The sequence below is a fragment of the Crinia signifera genome, chromosome 6, assembly GCF_055691185.1.
Source record: "Crinia signifera chromosome 6, ASM5569118v1, whole genome shotgun sequence".
Taxonomy (NCBI): domain Eukaryota; kingdom Metazoa; phylum Chordata; class Amphibia; order Anura; family Myobatrachidae; genus Crinia; species Crinia signifera.
The window spans coordinates 95,290,952-95,310,798 of NC_139222.1; the positions used below are offsets into that span (position 1 = coordinate 95,290,952).

A 19,847-nucleotide genomic window follows, 5' to 3' on the forward strand; every position below is an offset into this window, starting at 1 on the left:
GCAGTGTCACTTCTCTTCAAAATACACCATGTGAGAGCGTGAGCAATACAAACTCAATGTACCCGCCAGGGATGAGACACAATCGCTGTACACACCAGATCACAAAGTTATTCCAGACACAAATACGTTCTAAATGCAATTTGTTTCCTTATGCTGCAGCAATAACATACCCTTGAAAATGCTGTAGGTGTCTGGGTAATGTGTCTGTAATGGGATATTGTACTGGAGTATTTTGTGGTCAATAGAAGAGATGCCTTAATCTAGGCTGATTGCTTAGTAAAATGTTGTTTTCCAGGAGAGGTGACACTGAAAACTGTATCATGGACACATTACTCCTGAACCCTGGTGGATTTGTGCTGCATATAATAGTGTTACAGTCTTTGTTCCAGAGTCAATATTCAAAATCCCTATATTGCTCAGTTTGGCATGGAGTCTAGACCTGATATTCGTTAGCACTTTTAGGTTTCATACATGGAGACTTCATAGCCCCCTTCACCAAGGTTCCATAAGAAGCAGTGTCTTATGCATCCAACGTCGGGAGCTGGGTCTTCTGCAGCAGCTGCAAGTATGTGGTCATTGTACTAAGTGTGTATGAATGTCTGTAAGTATGAGTGTGCGTGACTGAGTAGCCACCTCCCCAGTGGGAGGATGAAGGAAAGACCACCGGGGGTCTCCTGATTAGATAGGATCCTTTCATGTTACTGTAGCCCAGTACCTGAAGGATTATATTTCCCCTCACTCCTCATGGCTGACCAGATTTGACTTGATAAATAGTCTTTTTCTGCTACAGAGCTGGAAGAGGCCTTGAAGTCATCACTTTCTTAGGAAAAGCCCAGGTCCAGCTGGCATTAACATTTTATATCATTAATCATTTAATGATCTGTCTTCCCAAGATGCTTCAGGCCATCAATAAACTCCGCAGTGACCATTATGTTTCAGGCTGATTTATAGAGGCCCACATCACAGACCTACACAAGGAGGGGAAGGACATGCCCCACTGTTACAGTTACCACCCTATCTCAATACCTATATAAATGTATTATATTCTGAGATAATATTCTTGAGACCCTGAATATCCTACCTGATGTGGATAAATCAATGGGGCCAAATGGAATAAATTCAAGAATAGGAAAAACACTTAAAGGGGTGTTGGTAACATAATTATTCAACCAGTCAATATCAACAAGAGCAATTCCAGAGAACAGGAAAATAACATAGGTGACCCACTGCACAAAAGTGGAAGCAAGGAAGGTGCAAATAGCTATCAACTATTGAGCCGTACATTAATAGTGGAGAAAGTAATGAACAAACTATTATAAGTAAGTTGTGAAATATCTAAAATCCAGCAACTTTCAAGATAGATTTACTCAGGGGAGATTATGCATAACAAATCTTACACTCCATGCTGTGTCATTTCTTCTAAGGAGTAACCTTTTCCACTCAATGTAATCCTATGCAGTGCACCCAAGAAGTAGCCTCACCTGGTACCTTGTTAGGGTGGAATACACAACCCGTGGTAGTTATACAAAATGGCTGCACCATTCCTTTGTTATACTAACTGCAATAAAGGTTTTCTTTGTATGTCTGTGTGGCTTGTCAACTGCTGTATTACCTAAATTCTCTGTGTAATGTGCATTATTTTTTATGTATGTCAAGCGCTTTGAGTTCTGTTGGAGAAAGTGCACTATATAAATAAAAACATTATTATTATTTAGTTTTTTGACGGTGTGATTAAAATAACAGATAAGGGGTGGGGGTGGGGGGTCATAAATGTAATTAATCTAGACTTTTAGTGAGGCTGTTGATGTGGTCCCATATTGCAGACTGCTAAATAAACTAAAAAATATGGTACTGTATTCTAAGATGTTTGAAATACAGAAACTTGGTTGCAGGAATGGAAATAGTCTAAAGATGGCAAGATTACCTGTGGAGTACACCAGGGATCTGTAGTTGGTCCAGTGCTTTTTAATATCTTTGTTGGTGATATTGGAAATGGTGTTGAAGTGAAAGTGAATGACTATCTTGGCAACTACAGTTTAATATGAAAATAAAATCATGCATTCTGGTCACAGAAGCCCATAGTATCAAGGGTACTATAATGGAATCTATAATGGAGGAAAGGAGTTTAGGAGTCACTATTTCGGTTAAGCAATGTAACAAAGCAATGAGGAAGGCAAGTCAGATGTTTGGTTGCATAGGGATTGGAATCAATAGTAGGAAGAAAGAATTGTGATGTCACTGTATAGGTACATAGTATGGCCTCATATGAAATACTCTACTGTATTAAGGATATTAATACATTAGAAACTGAACAAAAAAGGGCACATAACTTACAAGGAAAGACTGAAATATCATTATATGTATAGTTTTGAGCAGAGAATGGAAAGCGCAGTAAAGAAGAATAGGAAATCCAACGAAATTGGAAGAAGATAGGTTCAAAGGAAATTGAGGAAAAATTACTTCACTTTGAAAGCCCAGTACAAAATTCCCTTGGCAATCCAAGCTACTGGTCATCTACTATCCAACTATAGAATTCCGTTGGCCTGATGGAACAAGCTACCGGAGGCAGGCATCCATTTCTTGGATGCCTGCAGATAGAGGAGCGGTTCGGGTGGTTGGAGGAGCAGTCAGCAGTGGTCGAGCTACCCGGCTTGCTGCAGTGAGTAACCATTAGCTTTTGAGCGATGGGTTGGTGACCACTGAATTAAATAATTTTACCAAATGCTCAACTAGGCCTTCTTGTTTATAACATGCACATTCTGTGTAACCTAAACTACAGGAAAGAAGATTGCATAGTTTGATTTAGTACTAAATCTTGCTTAGTCTCTGCATGCCTTTTCAGCTGTTGGGTTAGTTCACCAACAGCTGTATGATCAGATGTTGCCAGAAAACTTAGACTTACATCTGACTGTAGGTTATCCCTATTATTACATACTAAGTAAGCCCGATCAAAGCAAAAGCTTCCAAGGCTAGTTTGCTACCCTTCTGTGTTTGTGCATGTGTGAGAAAGAGATGTAGTTTCACTTTCTGCCAGCAGATGGCAGTGTTTCAGAGACTTAGGGACACTAGACATATATATAGATGATCCATTTTAGTCCATTATGATTTTGTCCCTTTAACTAAATCTACTTAAATGTCTTGTTCCAAATCGTTAATACAGGAAAATGTATTTCTTTCAGCTTTGTGACACTTTCAGTATGAGTTTTGATATATCTGGCATACAGATGCATTTAAGGGCACATATGTATTAGTAAAGATATGCCCAACACACGGGATGAAAATGCCAAAATAGTTTGTCGACTCAAGCCAAGTATCAAATTTGGCACGCAAGTGAGAGCTGTCTATTATTTTTTAAACTGCTACAGATATTTCATTCATCAAATCTTTTTTTGATAAGTCGTGTTAAAAATAAATCTTTCGGAAAGAAGTGAATTTTACATTAAATGTAAAACTTGATTCATTGTAAGACGGCAGATGAAATTGCAATGATTTACAAATCACTGTATTATCATTTTAGTTTTAAATGCATTTTTTTTAAGTTCGTACTGTATGTGTCGTTTATTTTAGCCTACGTTGATGGGCAGATTCAATTAACCTGAACCTGTGTTTACCACAGGGCTACAGCACAGAGTTTATCTCCCAGAGCTATTAGGCCATTAGGTGGTTGACGCAATCCATCGATTCCGAATAAAGTGCCTGGATTCTATGGGTTATCCCAAGTCGTAAGCCCTAAAATGTGTATTTAATGCAGTTTTATTTTTCTCCGCTGTTGAGGCTGTGAAATCCACATTTTCGGTGGCTTACCTAGGTGTTTAGCAAGACTTAATTGAATAGCTCAGGGCTGAGCTTTAGCCAACGGATAAGCCGCACAGCTAATGTCTTCAAGACTGGACTACGGTCATGTAGACAAACACTTGCAAAGATCACTTATCCAATGCTTCCTGTGTTGCCTTTTGTGGTGACACATACCTGCCTACTTTTGAATAAAGCATTTCAGCATCAGGTCTAGCCTGCCATCGGGGAAGATGAGAATGTGGGGTGCTGCTTCACCCAAGGAGCAACACCCTCTCCTGTTTATAATTAATACAAAGGATGCAGACTTCCTTATTGAAATAAGGATCTTGGAATAACAAGAATGAGCACTTTTGGTCAACAACACTTTGGCCCTTATTCAGATCTGATTGCAGTACAAATTTGTTTGGAAAATGGGAAAAACCATGTGAGAGAGAGTTACATTTGGACAGTACCACACATCTGACAGTGAGTACTGGAGTGGGAATAAAATTTGTCTTCATCAAAACCATGAGTAGTTTAGTTCCATTGGCTATCACAGTTCTTTCCACCATTGTTCTGTTAATGTATTTGGGGCAGGGAGAGGCAGGCTCATTTGATTGACTTCTGTGTGCACAGGAAATGCATGTACTTACATCTGTACTCCCGTCCCGTGTACTTTTACCACACACTTCTCAGCATGCCGTGCAGGGGAATCTCAACTCTCAATCTTTACATGTGGAGATATTTGCTCCTGCATAGCAAGCATTGTTACATTATTTGAAGGTATCCAATTGAGAGAGTCCTACCACTACAGATAGTAGTTTAGATAGAAATAATGTATATTTTGTTTGCCTTACATGCAACTGTCACTAAATCTAGTCACAAAGCAGGTCCAGTAAAGTAACTTCGTTCAAAATGGAACAGTAACACATAAGAAGGAGAATTAAAGGTCACAAATCTACTACCGCTAAACCATATGATCTGCACGGATTAGTCATGTGCTGCTGTTAAAGGGTTAAGGACATTGAGAACAGCATCATGGTGTAAACTATGGATATAAAGAGAGAGAGAGAAAAAAAGCGAAAAGGTAAAAACCTTCCAGATCTCACATTTTTAATTAAGGTTCTGTATTGTAAGTTGTCAATGCACATTATTGGGAAAATGGATGTCAATGCCAGCTCTGTGCCTGCATCTCCTCTATCTTTGTCAATGATTCAAAGACATGATTTATGGGCAGTTGCAGACTTTTGGGATCATCCATCAAGCAGTCGTTTCACATGGGGCACCAGGTTGTAAATCATACAGAAGGGTTGTCAGTCACTGCCATTAACCCTTCCTGAGCTGTGATTTACAGGTACCTGCAGCCAATATAGAAAATCTATAGTATTGTAATACAATTTACCCTGCAAGAGATACACAAATCGGAAACACAATGTTGGGCAGAAGGGTGAGGAATTATTTCTTCACCTAAACGCCTGTAGATAGGGAGCAGGTTAATGTATGTTCCAGGCCGCCACATTGCAGTTATCTGAGGCTGCTGCAGAATGACCAGACTTGGTTCAGATAAATTCCTGGAAATGATACAGTACTGTTTGCAAGGTCCAAAATCGGCACACTGGGCCTCCAGTGTCCTACAGGTGGGTGGGGCTTGGAGGGAGCACTCTTGCGCCGCTTCTCTGCTATGCACCTGCCCTCCGCTCCTCTGCTATGCACCCAGTACAACAGCAACACTACTAAATTAAGATATTACTATGCTGAACTAAGCATCTAATTATTGTACTGTACATGCTGTTATATAATCTAGATGATTCATTGTGGTTCAACATGTAAAACCATAAAAAAGAAACAAATAACTTCCTCTAAAGACAAAGCCCCCAGTTTTCCATCTAAAGATGTAGCTCCCTTTAAATAGGGTGCCACCTTGTAATCTAAACATAGAGAAAGTGCGATGTGTAGGAATCGCATTATCCTCACTTTGCCGTGCCGGAGACTTGTGATATTCTCACTGATGATCTTATGTGATATAGTGGTTAACATGTTCATGGATATTCTCTACCTGCATAGATAACCGGCCTCACCTGGATGCTCACTAGTGGGGGGATCCCGGTTACATCTTGCAGTGAAACGTAGACTGACATCTGTGTAATAGCTTAAGGAAACATATTGCACTGTGGGGGTGATTCTGATTGACTCACTAAGAAGCAAAAAATCGCTGCTTACGGAGCCTTCTAATGCCACCCGGCGCGGCTTCGAACATCCCCGCTGCTTTGCGAATGGATATATCGCATTAACATCCATTAACAAGGTAGAATACGGGGGCAAACCTAGACCTGCGGCGTCCAGATCCGAGAACAGGGTGGGCGGCTGACATCCTGTGACAGACAGCCGCCAACCCCCAGCAGCACAACCTTAATGTATATTTATTATACTTATCCCCTTTAACAAAGGCAGAGTGCTAAGTTTCTCCAGGTAGGAGAAGGTGAATGATTAGTAATTAATGAAGTCGTTTAAACCTCTGGGATGGAGGCTGGCGGCTGGCATCAAGACCCAGCACATGGCTTATCGTGCATATGGTGTCTGTGTTGGACTTGGTGCTGTGGGCCAAAGTCTCTTTGTTTCCAGTCTTCCCCCTCTTCCTGCTTTGTATGTTTTGTTAGTTTAGTAGTTGATTGTTGGGTATTTTGCAGAGGCTCACTTTTTCTGAGCTACTATGTTCTCAAAAATCACTTAGTGTGTATGGGCGAGTTATGAGCAGTGAGCACTAATGCATGCTCCCACATCATCGACGGCTGCTGCTGCCCGTCGGCCTGTATTACAGGCCAGATAAACCACTTTCCATAGTCTCCTACTGTGGGAAGAGTTTCCCCCCCTTGTGGAAATCACTGAGCCAGGTGACCCACTGTGTATTGAATGAGCAATTTATTGTCCAGCGATTTTCATAGCATCACTCATGGGTGAATACGCCCAGTGCGTATGCATCTTTATTGTGGATTGAGCTGATTCAGGCTATCAGTTCTTTGCCATCATACATTAATCATATAAATTGAATAAATAGGTAAAAAAAAAAGTCTCCAAATTTGTATTCAATTATTATTATTTTTACTATGATTGGTAAGTGATGTGCATACATGACACACCTCATCTGACAAAAGGTTTCAGTAACCTACAAACTGTAAATAGTGTGCTGCTTTACCTTCTATGGCTGTAATCCCGACTGTCGGGACCCCGTCCGGCACCCCGTAATCAGCTTACTCTCAGTTGTGTTAACCTGTCCTCCATCAGTAGAAGCCGCTGCGCTTTGTTTCAGGTATATTAAACATTTACTTTTAGCTGCAAAGCCTTGTCCCTGTAGTTTGTTTACCCGAGCTGTGTTTTCCAATCACCGCAAAAGGTTTACTAAAGCACTGCATTACTGACTTATTTATGATGTAAATTTAGATGGCAAATACGGTGCTGTCAGCAGTCTGTGGATAAATAGTTCTGACAGGCATTAATAACACCAGGAGGATGAGTGCAGTTATGGGACGTAAAACTACATTTGCGGATTGTATTTACAGCTCTGTGTTGGGAGAGATTTTATTTCAAGCACAGTGTCTTCTCTTCAGTGGTTACTATCTAGTGTCCATTGCAGAGCCTCAAAAATGCAAAAAATTGTTTGAAATATCAATGTATACTCCACATTACAACCTAAAGTATATAAGGATAAATGTTCTTACTGTTGGTCTCTGATGGCCGCAGAAGCCAATTTTCCTAATGATTACGGAAAGGTGAGCATTATTAAATGGGTTGCACCTATTATAGATACACCAATATCTCTGATCCATCCCACCATATCTGCAGTTTATAGACACAACGATATGAAATACAGAAGATTCACACCATTTCGGGGTCCCTTCAGCCATGACAACTTTTTCCCCCCAAAACAATGGGGCAGATGTATTGAGCCTGGTAAAGTGATAAAGTGATGATAAAGTAGAAGGTGTTAACATGCCAGCCAATCAGATGCATTTGAAAAATGACAGGAGTTGATTGGCTGGTGGCGTTATCACCTTTCACTTGATCACCAATTGATCACTTTCCCAGGCTTAATACATCTGGCCCAATATTCCATACGTTTTGGCCATCCACATAGAATAATGTTGAAAATGTCCCAACCAAAATAATACACTTCTGAAGAATGCTAAAGGAGGGACATTTATTATAAAGGCACAAAAGGCATTATTGTGTGGGGCATTATGCTAATATGGGGCAAGGGGCCCTACTATGTGTGGCATAATCTGATGCAAAGGGCACTATTGTGTTGGTGTAAGGTAGTGTTTTCCTGCAAGACCACTCCCATTGCAGTTAGGTCACACACCCTTTTTTTGTGTTCTTGCACTTGGAGCCAATTTGTCTAGAAACAATCCTGACTGGTAGAGTGTATGCTAACCGAGTGATCACTGTCACAGATATACAGATCTTAAGCACCAGCCAATCCGTTCCTATCATTTTACAGGCTGTAGTTGAAAAAGGATGGTTCGGTACTAATGGGTTGACACCTTTATCGTTCTCTTTCTCTAAGCTTTGGTACATATCCCCCACACTCAGTCACAGTAATACCCCATTCACACACCAGCCTTTTTTTAATAATTATTATTATGGCCTAATAAGAGGCAATTTAGTTAGCCTCATTGCTTGCGTTCTATGTGACTCCCAATTGCAGTGCCACACGTCTGTCTCCGCTGAATACATATGGCTGTGAGCAGTGGCTGCTAATCATTGGCATCGCCAATGCAGTGTCTGAAGACTATGAACACTGCACTAGACTGAAGGTCACTATCTCTGTGCCCCCTCTCTCATTTCATCTACCTTCCCTGATCTGCAAGCCACACACAGTTTAGTGAGATTGATATGATACTTTGTGAGTAATGTGGATGAACTACAGCACTAACCCAGTAAAATATTATAATTTTAAATGTGTCTGGAAAATAATTGAAATTCTAGTTTGGCTTCATCATCATGCAAACTGCTAGATGCTTTTAACAGCTGACCGACTCCCCGTGTATATTGCTTTACAAATGAGGTCATATTGTTTTTTAAAGAAATTATATTCCTATCAAACACGTTTATGAAATGGAAAAACAAGACGTGATGGCCTAACCTTTTTTTTTGTCTCATCATTTACTCACTGGTAACAATTAACCCCTTCATTTCAGAAAGGGCATGCTGCGAATTGGCTGAAGTAATATTTAAATCCTTTGTGGCCTATACTGAGCACCATTTTTTTTTTCACCGAACTTTCACAGCCCCAGTCTTGGTGACTGCAAAGGCAGCCATTTTGTGGTCAGCAGTATTAGTTAAAAGAGGGCCTCCTATTAATACCAGGAAAACCTCTGTTCTTCATTCTTTAGTAGTGTCACTAGCTCTTCATATATTAATGGGCAGAAAACTTTTTCATTCCAGAAAATGGCTGACATTTTTTTTTCAAGCTATTGCGCCTTTCCTAATAGGTTGTACTGCACGGGGGGGGGGGGGGGGCAGTCAATGTCCAAAATGCACACCGGGGGGAGGCAATGACCAAAATGCAAGATCGCCCTGTCAAAATCTGCATGGATGGTGCCAATATTTGTGTTTAGAAAGTGTCAAGTTTGGTAAAACCATATCATTCTGAAGTTGGCGGAGCTGGCATTTTACAAAAGATGTGTAATGAGCACATAACACTCAAAAGGTTCTTGTTCATTATTCCGGTCTCAAAATATTTTGTTCTACATCATCCCAACCCCTGTGTTCTCGGCGGAGATAGTAAAGGTCAGATCATTTCCCCGGAAGATACAGCCACGCGCACACTGTTACTGTAGACTTCTACCTGACAGTCAATAATTCAGTCTAAGACACACAATGTGAGCAGCACTCCGTGGCCATTCTTTATGCGGTGGCAGAAAATAACAATTCATCCCTGTGAGGAAGCAAGACTTTTTCTACAGTCTGATTCTGCTACATGATCGCAGAACAAAAGAGAGTGATGATGGAGCGCTCCTCATTAATCATTAGTGTCATTTGTCAGGAGTTCTTAGAGATGCCAACGCACTACATACCTGCATGCGTCGGAGATCCAGGACTCCTATTCCAGATAAGCTAAATTAAGCTATTTTTGCCGGGAGAACCTCGCGGGTGGAAAACGTTTGTGGATATGTAAATCTTTATTGACAGCGACGCGGTTTTAGTTGCTCTATCTATTTATTTATTACCAGTTTCTTATATGGCGCATACATATTCCGCAGCTCTAGACCCACTACATATTGCCTAGATTTGCAAGTGGGGGTATACAATATACTACAGTGATATTCTCAATGGCCAAAAATTACTTAGATTTTTTTCACATGGGATTTTGCTATGGGCAACACCTAACAAATGTGTCACTTTTTACTATTAGTTTCTATCTGTGCTTTGTAGCCAAGTCTCCATATCAGACAGGATCTGATTTTCAGTCTATGTTGAGTTTGAGGAGAAACGTAAGCTTGCCAATATGCCATTTACGACATAGAGTGACAATGAACGGCTATGGCCCTGGCCTATGTTCATCATGACTAGTGGTCCCAGGTGGTTACATTTTGCTCTGAGGTTTAAGATATTTGGTGAAATTTACTAAAATCTTAGTTCTAAAACAGATATTGGAGCATTTTATTAGCCTTTACTTTTGCAGTGGTAGACGTTGACACCGCCAGATTCTGTACACTTTGGGAACTGGAGGAGGAGGGGGGACCTGCATTGATCCCATTCCCACGGTTTTCATAGAAAAGAGCAAGGGAACACCATCTTGAGAGTCCAGCTCTTGCACAAAATGGCATAACCACAATTTACCTGTAGAATGTACTGGTTAATTTATATATATATATATATATATATATATAATCACACAGACAAAGGAAATATCTGCGCTGTCACCTATATTAGAGGCATAATTATTGGTAATCATGCATTCCAAAAGGCTTAATAAATACGTTTCTGTTGTATCACTGCAAAACATTGATCTACTATTTAATTTAAAGTTTGTGTCCAGTTTGAACGTAACCAAAATAATTGGATTTAAGGCCCCTACACACTAGCTGATTTATGCCCATATTGGCGGCGGTGGGGATCCGGCGGGTGAGCCAGCATTCAGCAAGTGTATAGGGAACAATTGCGGGGGGGGGGGGGGTCGTGGCATTAACGAGGACCACCCTCGTCTGAGCATGAAGGATGAGGGAGAGGGTCATTAATAATGCGCGGTAGTAAACATCGTTGCCGATATTGAGTGTTTTTATAGATTTATCTCAGTTTTTTGTATACTATCTCAGTAGTACTATTGTATTTTTAATATTATTTATATAATATATATGTATTTTTTATATATATATATATATATATATATATATATATTATGCTGTCACTGCATCTGTTTCTAAATACCTCTATACAATATTATTCTACATTTCCACTCTATTGAGTCCACAATATTTTGCGCTCGTCAAGCTGTCTCGTCAAAAGAATTTCTATCCTTCCATTATGTTTTACAGGTAAAATCAACCTAGATGCTTCAACTTCATGCTTCTCTACCTTCTCACTGGGTAAAATGTAGCCCAAACCTGGACGAGCAGCTATACAAGGACCTGCCATCTGCTGTAGTTAGAGCCAGGGACAGCCTGAAATGAGCCATGTCCACTCATTTGAAAACAACGAAGGTCATTTATGTGCGAGTTACAAACCCCTGAGTATGGGAATCCTGTATTCTCCTTGGCTATATTTTAGAAATACTGCAAATTCCTTACTACAAATGAGGTCTCCTAAGAATAGTATGGCCAGTGATCTGTCTGTTGGGGATACTGGAAGATGTAGGTTTTATGCAGTTATTGAGGAAATTGCCACCAGTAGTCAGCCCATAACTTTCGGATAGAACTTGTCCTTCACAGGGTTATCCCAAGAGAGAAAAATAAAATGGAGACTGCTGGAGTGCATGCATAGGGCAATAGAGATTTTGGGGACTATTTATGAATTGTACAGTATATAGGTAAACAGCGGTGGTTATAAATCACGACAGGGAGGCACCATGACAGGGATGCCGAAAGTCTTATTTTTGTGCACTGAAGGCATGGGAAAATTGGCATATCTTTGCAATAAGGGGTGTTTCCTCAAATGGATTGACAGGGGGAGATAGTGGGTGACTTAGAGAATAATGTGAAGAGGCAGTGAGTGACATGTAGTGGGTGACAGGAGAGAGGTGATGGACAACAATAGTGGGAAATGGATAGGCAGTGGGTGACAGGGAGAAGGTAATATAGAGAGGGTGTTGCCTTGGGTAATGGTATAGCAATGGTATTAGTGGTTGACCACTAATGGTTGAATGAGTCTATTTAGACCCCTAAACATAGTTAACAGCGTCTAAGATTGACCGTGACAAAAGATGGATCCAAGCAAACTAGCGACAAGGTCACCACCAGTTTTTTTAGTGTCTATATGAACATAGGTTGACATGGACACTGTTGACCACGTTCCCATCGACATTTTGCTCGCGTGGATAGTCTGTTACTGTCCATCTAGAAGCTGTTGACTATGTTTAAGCGTCTAACTAGTCACGTTCAACCATGTGATTGTCGAAGTGGGTGACTTAAAAGATCACGGCAAGAAGAAGTGGACAATAGGAGAGAAAGGTGACAGGGAGAGATAGAGACTCAGGGCCAGATGCACTAAGCTTCAAAAGTGATAAAATGGGGAGTAATAAACAGCCAACCAATCAGCTCCTACCTGCCATGTCACAGACTGTGTTTGAAAAATGACAGGCAGGAGCTGATTGGCTGACTGTATATCACTCTCCATTTTATCACTTTTGAAGCTTAGTGCATCTGGCCCTCAGTGAGTGACAGGAAAGGGCGAAGGGAAAAGGCAGAGGATGACATAGAGGCAGTTGATGGTGCAGATGGCTGTAAAGAATCTTCTTCACTCCAAATAGCAGATTTTGAGGAGCCTTATAGCTGCTAATAGGGAAATTCTTTCCTCAATGTTGTCTTGTCAGTGGTGCAACGATAGCAGACTTTGGGCTCCGAATGCTCTGCTCTCTGTTCTGAAAACTGTACCCTGGATGGAATTTTCCTTTTAATTACCGTATGTGCAAGTCAGTATGAACTGAATACAGTATCAATACGCTGCACAGCCCGCTAAAAGAAAAAAACAAATAGTATATAATCATACAGTGGTCCCCCACCTCAATATTACCAAGTGAAGTAGAATATTGTCCAGACATTGTCAGTTGATAAGTTATAAACAGAACATAAGATAAAGGAGTTCCCTTGTATTTATCACCAAGAAAATCTGTTGTTTTGAAGAACAAGGTAATGATTCTGTGTTACTTTTACTGGGAATCTGGACAAAATAATAGTTTGAAATCATAATAATGAACCATATTTTTGAGGCACAGACGTGCCTTGGACAGTAATAATCCGGCCGCCCGGATGAGCCCTGGCTCTGTTCTTTCTGACAATGGATGTGCGAGACCCTTATCCCACATCACTCCCCTCTGACAGCTCGTTAATCACATCAAAGATCCTGGAGGACAGCCGGTGATTCTGTGCGTTTTTTATAGGTCAATTAAAACATATTACCTTTCATTGTAGGGATTTAGAGGTAATAAAAGTGTGAAACGACTCTGCCCTGCAATCCGTTCATCTAGATTTGATGGATATGTCATTAAATTACATAAAGTTGTCTACTGTTCTGGCATGGCACAGTAATGATGAGTATATATATATATATTATTAAAGATCGCTTCGCACAGTGTTTCATGTGTCCTAATATCACTAACACCAGTCATATGACAAGATAGGTTTTAAGATGTGTGCAAGCGTCTGATGCATGCACGCGCCAAAATATTTACTAAAATCATTTTTTTTTCATTTGTGCATGATAATAATTCATTATTTATATATATATATATTCATTGTCCCACTAGAACACAAAGCATTTTACATATTTGCAAAGGATGAAGATTCAAGCTGCCTTCTTGGGCAGGCACAGCTGCTGTGCATTCACATCAGCCACATCTCACCCTGGTATGGTGCGATTTTGGTCTCCTCTAAATGACAGAAGATCTTTTGGGTTTGCTAAGGTGGGATTTGGGGAGAGATGAATCTAAGCTTGGAGGGAGATGAAGTGAAGAGAAATACCGACCAATCAGCTTCTATCATCTTACAGGCCGTGTCTGAAAATTGTTAGTTAGGGAGAGTTTTTTTTCAAAGTTTGGAAAGAGATACGTACCAACCAATCAGCTCCTATGTTTGAAAGGGTAAAGAAATCCGGTACTTGTTTCCTAGCACGGCGCCCATCGTATGACATTGCATACCACTAATTAAGGTATGCGATGGGACACAATTTTCGGGTCGTAAGACCCGCACTGTACAATTTTAATATAGCGTTGCATCGCATTACAATGGCATGCGATCAGACCCGATTTTTAATTGCACAGGCACCCTGATGGGTGATTACTATGTTAAATGCACCCCCATTGCTAATGCCACCCCCACTATCAACGCCAACCCGAAGCGTGGCGATCGCAGCGGTACATGTCCTCCGACCTTTTCATACCCCCACTATCCACATCGGCGTGGAGTTGATTTTATCTAGTGACGAGGGGACGCGGAATACATGTGAAGTAATCCGTGTCCCCTCGCTGCGCTCGCCACGCTTCTGGATCGGTGACTCACTGCGCTCGCCACACTATATAAAAACAACTCCACGCCGACGTGGATAGTGGGGGTATGAAAAGGTCGGAGGACGGGTACCGCCGCCGCCGCTCGCCACAGTTCGGGTTGGCGTTGATAATGGGGGTGGTGTTAACAATGGGGGTGCATTTAACCTAGTAATCACCCATCAGGGTGCCTGTACAATTAAAAATCGGTACGATGGCATAAGATGAAAACCGTGGGCGCCGTGCTAGGAAACAAGTACCAGAAATCCTGTATCTTCATTGTGCCCTATGCAGCAGGATACATTTTTGCAGAAATTTTGTCTGACTACAATATGTTTATAATCTAAAAATGCTAATTCAAGGGACAAAATATAGTATAATATCTGCCACTGCACAATATGGGTCTCTTAGCTGAATTAGAAGCAATTGTCCCCACAACTCGTAGTAATTAAAGCTAGAGGGAAGGGTAGTAATGTAAGTCTTTTTATTCTGACTAATTTTTATTTTCTAACTGTGGCGGCCATATTGCACATCAGGCACTATACGGACTCATGATAGATTGATTCTAGGTCGACCACTATTGGTCGATAGGGTCAAAAGGTCGCCATGAAATTTTTAGCAAAATTATAAGATGATAGGTGGTATTTTATACCCTACCATCCACTACGGCGTGGAGGGGGAATACCATAGTGTGCCCAGCGCAGCAAGGCACCAAGCCCGAACATGCAAGGGGACGCGGTACAATTTGTCCATGCTGACCTATGTTTGCCGACACAAGAAAAACTCATGTCGATCTTTTTTCATGGTGGCCTTTTGATCCTGGCGACCTAGACATTGTAGATCTAAAATACCATAACCCATCAGGCAACCTGTAGCTGTGGTCTTGACCTGTGCATAACACTAAATCAGGTGGAAGCAGCGCTAGCAGCAGCTGATGGTATCCTGGTAATGGTATCTGGGGCACAGAGAAACTATCGCCATAAGCAAATCTCAATACACTGTCTCTTTTATTACTCTGCATTTCTTATTACACTAGTCACTTTCTGGAAATCAGACTGTGTTCTCCTGCCTGCACATAAGGTTAATGCCTGCACAGTAGCAATATCCCACACTACAAATCAGCTGCTAATTTGTCTTGTGTCCAAAAACACCAGGTTTAAACACTGTGTGTACGTACTCCTCTCCAGAACGGCTATCCACAAGCAGCCCTGCAGTATGTCTGCCGAGCCCACAGCCTGACTGAGCGTATGACATTTGCATTAATGTGAATTGTATTTCTATGTAGTGTATGTGGCTGTGATGTTTAAGAATTGTGTTTGTCCAGCAAAAAAATGTAATGTAGCATTTTGTATGCCGATACAGCTGTAGCTGCAGATAGAATGTAGGCATGCTGCATATCCTTTTAATCAGCAGAAGCTTGTGTGACCTATCCACACAGTTGTGTGAATAAGATGCATTGCAATTTTAAAAAAGTAGCACGCAAAGAAGCTCTGCGCTCCCAAGTGGAACAGAGCCCATGCATTATGAGTAAAGCAACTTGTAGCGCGCGGCGGATAGATGTTTACATTTATGTACAAATCCCATTACGGCCTTTAGAATGTAGGTTCTTACAAGCAGGGCCCTTATGAGCTTTCCCTTCTCTTACTTAAACCATCATTGATGGAGCTAAATCCTGCCCTTGTTGAAATTGAATGGATGACCCAGTGCATTGATTTAGAACAGTGATGGCTAACCTTGACATTCCAGCTGTTGTTGAACTACACATCCCAGCAGACGCTGCTACAGTTTTACTATTTGGCGATGCTAAAACTGATGCAGGGCATGCTGGGATGTGTAGTTCAACAACAGCTGGAGTGTCAAGGTTAGCCATCACTGATTTAGAATATGCTCAAAGTTGTTTTCAAGCTTGCAGTGCCATATGTACATCCCAGAGCGCCTCTGGATGGCTAAGCAGCAAGCCACAGACTACCATTATGTCTCTAGTACAGAGCCTAAAGATAATGAGTTCATGCACCCCAGATGTAGGAGTGGCGAGTGCAGTGGATCATGCACCCCAGATCTAGGAGTGGCGAGTTGAGTGGATCATGCACTCCATATCTAGGAGAGGTAAGTGCAGTGGATCATACACCCCAGATCTAGGAAAGGTGAGTGCAGTGGGTCATGCACCCCAGACTAAGGAGTGGTGAGTGCAGTAGATCATGCACCCCAAATCTAGGAGAGGTGAGTGCAGTGGAACACGCTCCTCATATCTAGGAGAGGTAAGTGCAGTGGATCATACACCCCAGATCTAGGAGTGTCGAGTGCAGTGGATCATGTACCCCAGACTAAGGAGTGGTGAGTGCAGTAGATCATGCACCCCAAATCTAGGAGAGGTGAGTGCAGTGGAACACGCTCCTCATATCTAGGAGTGGTGAGTGCAGTGTATCATGCACCCCAGATCTAGGAGTGGCGAGTTGAATGGATCATGCACTCCATATCTAGGAGTGGTAAGTGCAGTGGATCATACACCCCAGATCTAGGAGAGGTGAGTGCAGTGGATCATGCACCCCAGATCTAGGAGTGTCGAGTGCAGTGGATCATGTACCCCAGACTAAGGAGTGGTGAGTGCAGTAGATCATGCACCCCAAATCTAGGAGAGGTGAGTGCAGTGGAACACGCACCCCATATCTAGGAGTGGTGAGTGCAGTGGATCATGCACCCCAGATCTAGGAGTGGTGAGTGCAGTGGATCATGCACCCCAGATCTAGGAGTGGTGAGTGCAGTGGATCTTGCACCCCAGATCTAGGAGTGGCGAGTGCAGTGGATCATGCACCCCAGATCTAGGAGTGGTGAGTGCAGTGGATCTTGCACCCCAGATCTAGGAGTGGCGAGTGCAGTGGATCTTGCACCCCAGATCTAGGATCGGCGAGTGCAGTGGATCATGCACCCCAGATCTAGGAGTGGCGAGTGCAGTGGATCTTGCACCCCAGATCTAGGATCGGCAAGTGCAGTGGATCATGCACCCCAGATCTAGGAGTGGCGAGTGCAGTGGATCTTGCACCCCAGATCTAGGATCGGCGAGTGCAGTGGATCATGCACCCCAGATCTAGGAGTGGCGAGTGCAGTGGATCTTGCACCCCAGATCTAGGATCGGCGAGTGCAGTGGATCACTGCCTTTTATATATTCATAAAGAACAACAGCAAACACGAGTGGAACATAACTGCTAATAATTCCACTGCTCAGTGAGTTAAACGCATGTACTTATGGGCTGATATGGTGGATCGAGCTATTATAGGTAGGTAACATCAACCAACTGTTTTGTCTTACTGCTGCTAGTTGTATATAATAAAAGCGTCTTTGGTCTGTTCATACCTTGATGTTTCTTCAAAACACATTTCACTGTTTATCAATACTAGTCCTCTTCTTCCCAAAACTTCCAGCCTGGAGACATGAGCCGGTTGCAGCTGAAACCTGAGAATAAAATACATACAAATCATCATCACTCTGATAGATAAAAAAATAAAAATCAAAAAGAATCCTCTTTAATTATTCATCCACCTGAACTGTGTTCCATGTTACTTTTCACAAATGTAATGGTATTAAAAGAAATAACATTACTGAAATGACTTCTCAGACTGACATGGAATAATGTTATTGGGGATTTAATCATGTTTTCCCAATTTACACTTTTGTTTGCTATTACAACGTGCACGAGATTTTTCCCTCTTACTAGATGCTTGCTTTAAATGTACAAAACCCTAGTGTGTGATTCCATTAGCTGCCCTACAGCATTGCAATCTACAGTTTCCCCAAGGCTGTTGTGAAATATTGATGAAATTCTTGCTTTTGTGGCTTTCTGTGATACACTAAACATTTGTCTGATGTAAACTGAACTGGAATGGAATATACGCTGCAACTTCAAAGCTGTAAGATGCATCCTTCCCTATCTCCAACTCTGAACGCTCCCAAGCATCACTGCGTGCTTCTCTAGCGGGAGAAAACATGCCTATGGAGTAACTATACTTAGCTTTGTGTGGCTAACAAACATTTTCTCTAATTATTACAATATCTCATTTGATTGTCTTTCCATTTTATTTAATATAAAGTATCATGTTAAATTAGTATGAAATTTACAAAAAAAATGTATATTTCATATCATTACCGTTTTAACATGAGTTTCGGGGCAGTTGGTGTCATCCCAAAATTTTTAATTGATCTTCCTAAAACCTGGACTGTTGGGGTTGCTTGAGGAATCGCATTTAAGAACCACTGGCCACTTCTTTGCCAATCGGGTTGTCTGTTTCCGGCTCGTCAAAATTATGATACGTTTATCCTAGTTCTAGCAGTTCAGCCTTTGGTCTATAGAGTTTCACAAATGTCGTATAGGTTTGGTCACTTGAGGGGTTGCATATTTACAACAACGTTCTAAGACGGTGGTTTTCAAACTTGGGGCCAGATGCACTAAGCTTCAAAAGTGGTAAAATGGAGAGTGATAAACAACCAACCAATCAGCTCCTACCTGCCATGTCACAGGCTGTGTTTGAAATATGTCAGGTAGGCCTGAGCTGATTGGCCGCTGTTTATCACTCTCCATTTTATCACTTTTGAAGCTTAGTGCATCTGGCCCTCGGTCCTCAGGACCCCACACAGTTAATGTTTTCCGGGTCACCCGACAGATGTCGGTGAGAAATGAGTGCACATTTTAAAAGATCCACTGGTGAAGCTAATTATTTCACTTGATTCTGTGAGGACTGACTTTGAGAACCTGTGTTCTAAGCAAATAGTATCATAGTACAACTGATGGATATAAAATGCTAAACGTAGTGTCAGAAAATGTGGGAGGAGTGCAAGGGAATGTCAGTGAGAAAGAGGAGACAAAGAGAGCAAGAGCATCATGGAGAGTAAGGAGGAGAGATGGAAAGAGAAAGTATGGGGAGGAGATAGAGGGAAAAGAGACTAGAAGCAGATAGACAGAGTTGAGATGGAGGTGGAGTGAGCATAGAGAAAAAGAAGGATGGCAGACTGATAGAAAGAGGGGATGAGTGAGGGAGGGCAGTGGAAGAGATCAGGGGAGAGAGGGGAGAACGTGCAGGGGAGAGAAAGAGATGAGCGCAGGAGAAGGGAGAGCAGGGTTTGTGTTTTGTGATGAATACCCCTCTTCCCTGTTTCCCGTCTCCAGCATTGTCTCCTGCTGTTGTGTCCTGCTGCACCTTCACTTCAGTGCTGGTAGTAGCTGTTGAAGGGAGGAGGGGGCACGTCGGCAGTACAGCCATGCCCGTGTAGCAATATTAGAGAGAAAAAAAAATAAAGAAGGGTGCAGGAGATTGCCTGGGCCGTGTCCTCCCTCCCCCAAAGTGGTCGGCCCCATAGAAGTTGCATCCCCTGCACCCTCTGCAG

At 41.9% G+C, this 19,847-nt stretch overlaps 1 protein-coding gene across 1 annotated transcript in view; it reads left to right on the plus strand.

Moving 5' to 3' along the window:
* TSHZ2 (teashirt zinc finger homeobox 2) overlaps positions 1-19,847 on the plus strand; it is a 152,774-nt gene that overhangs the window by 125,509 nt on the left and 7,418 nt on the right. The window lies entirely within an intron of this gene.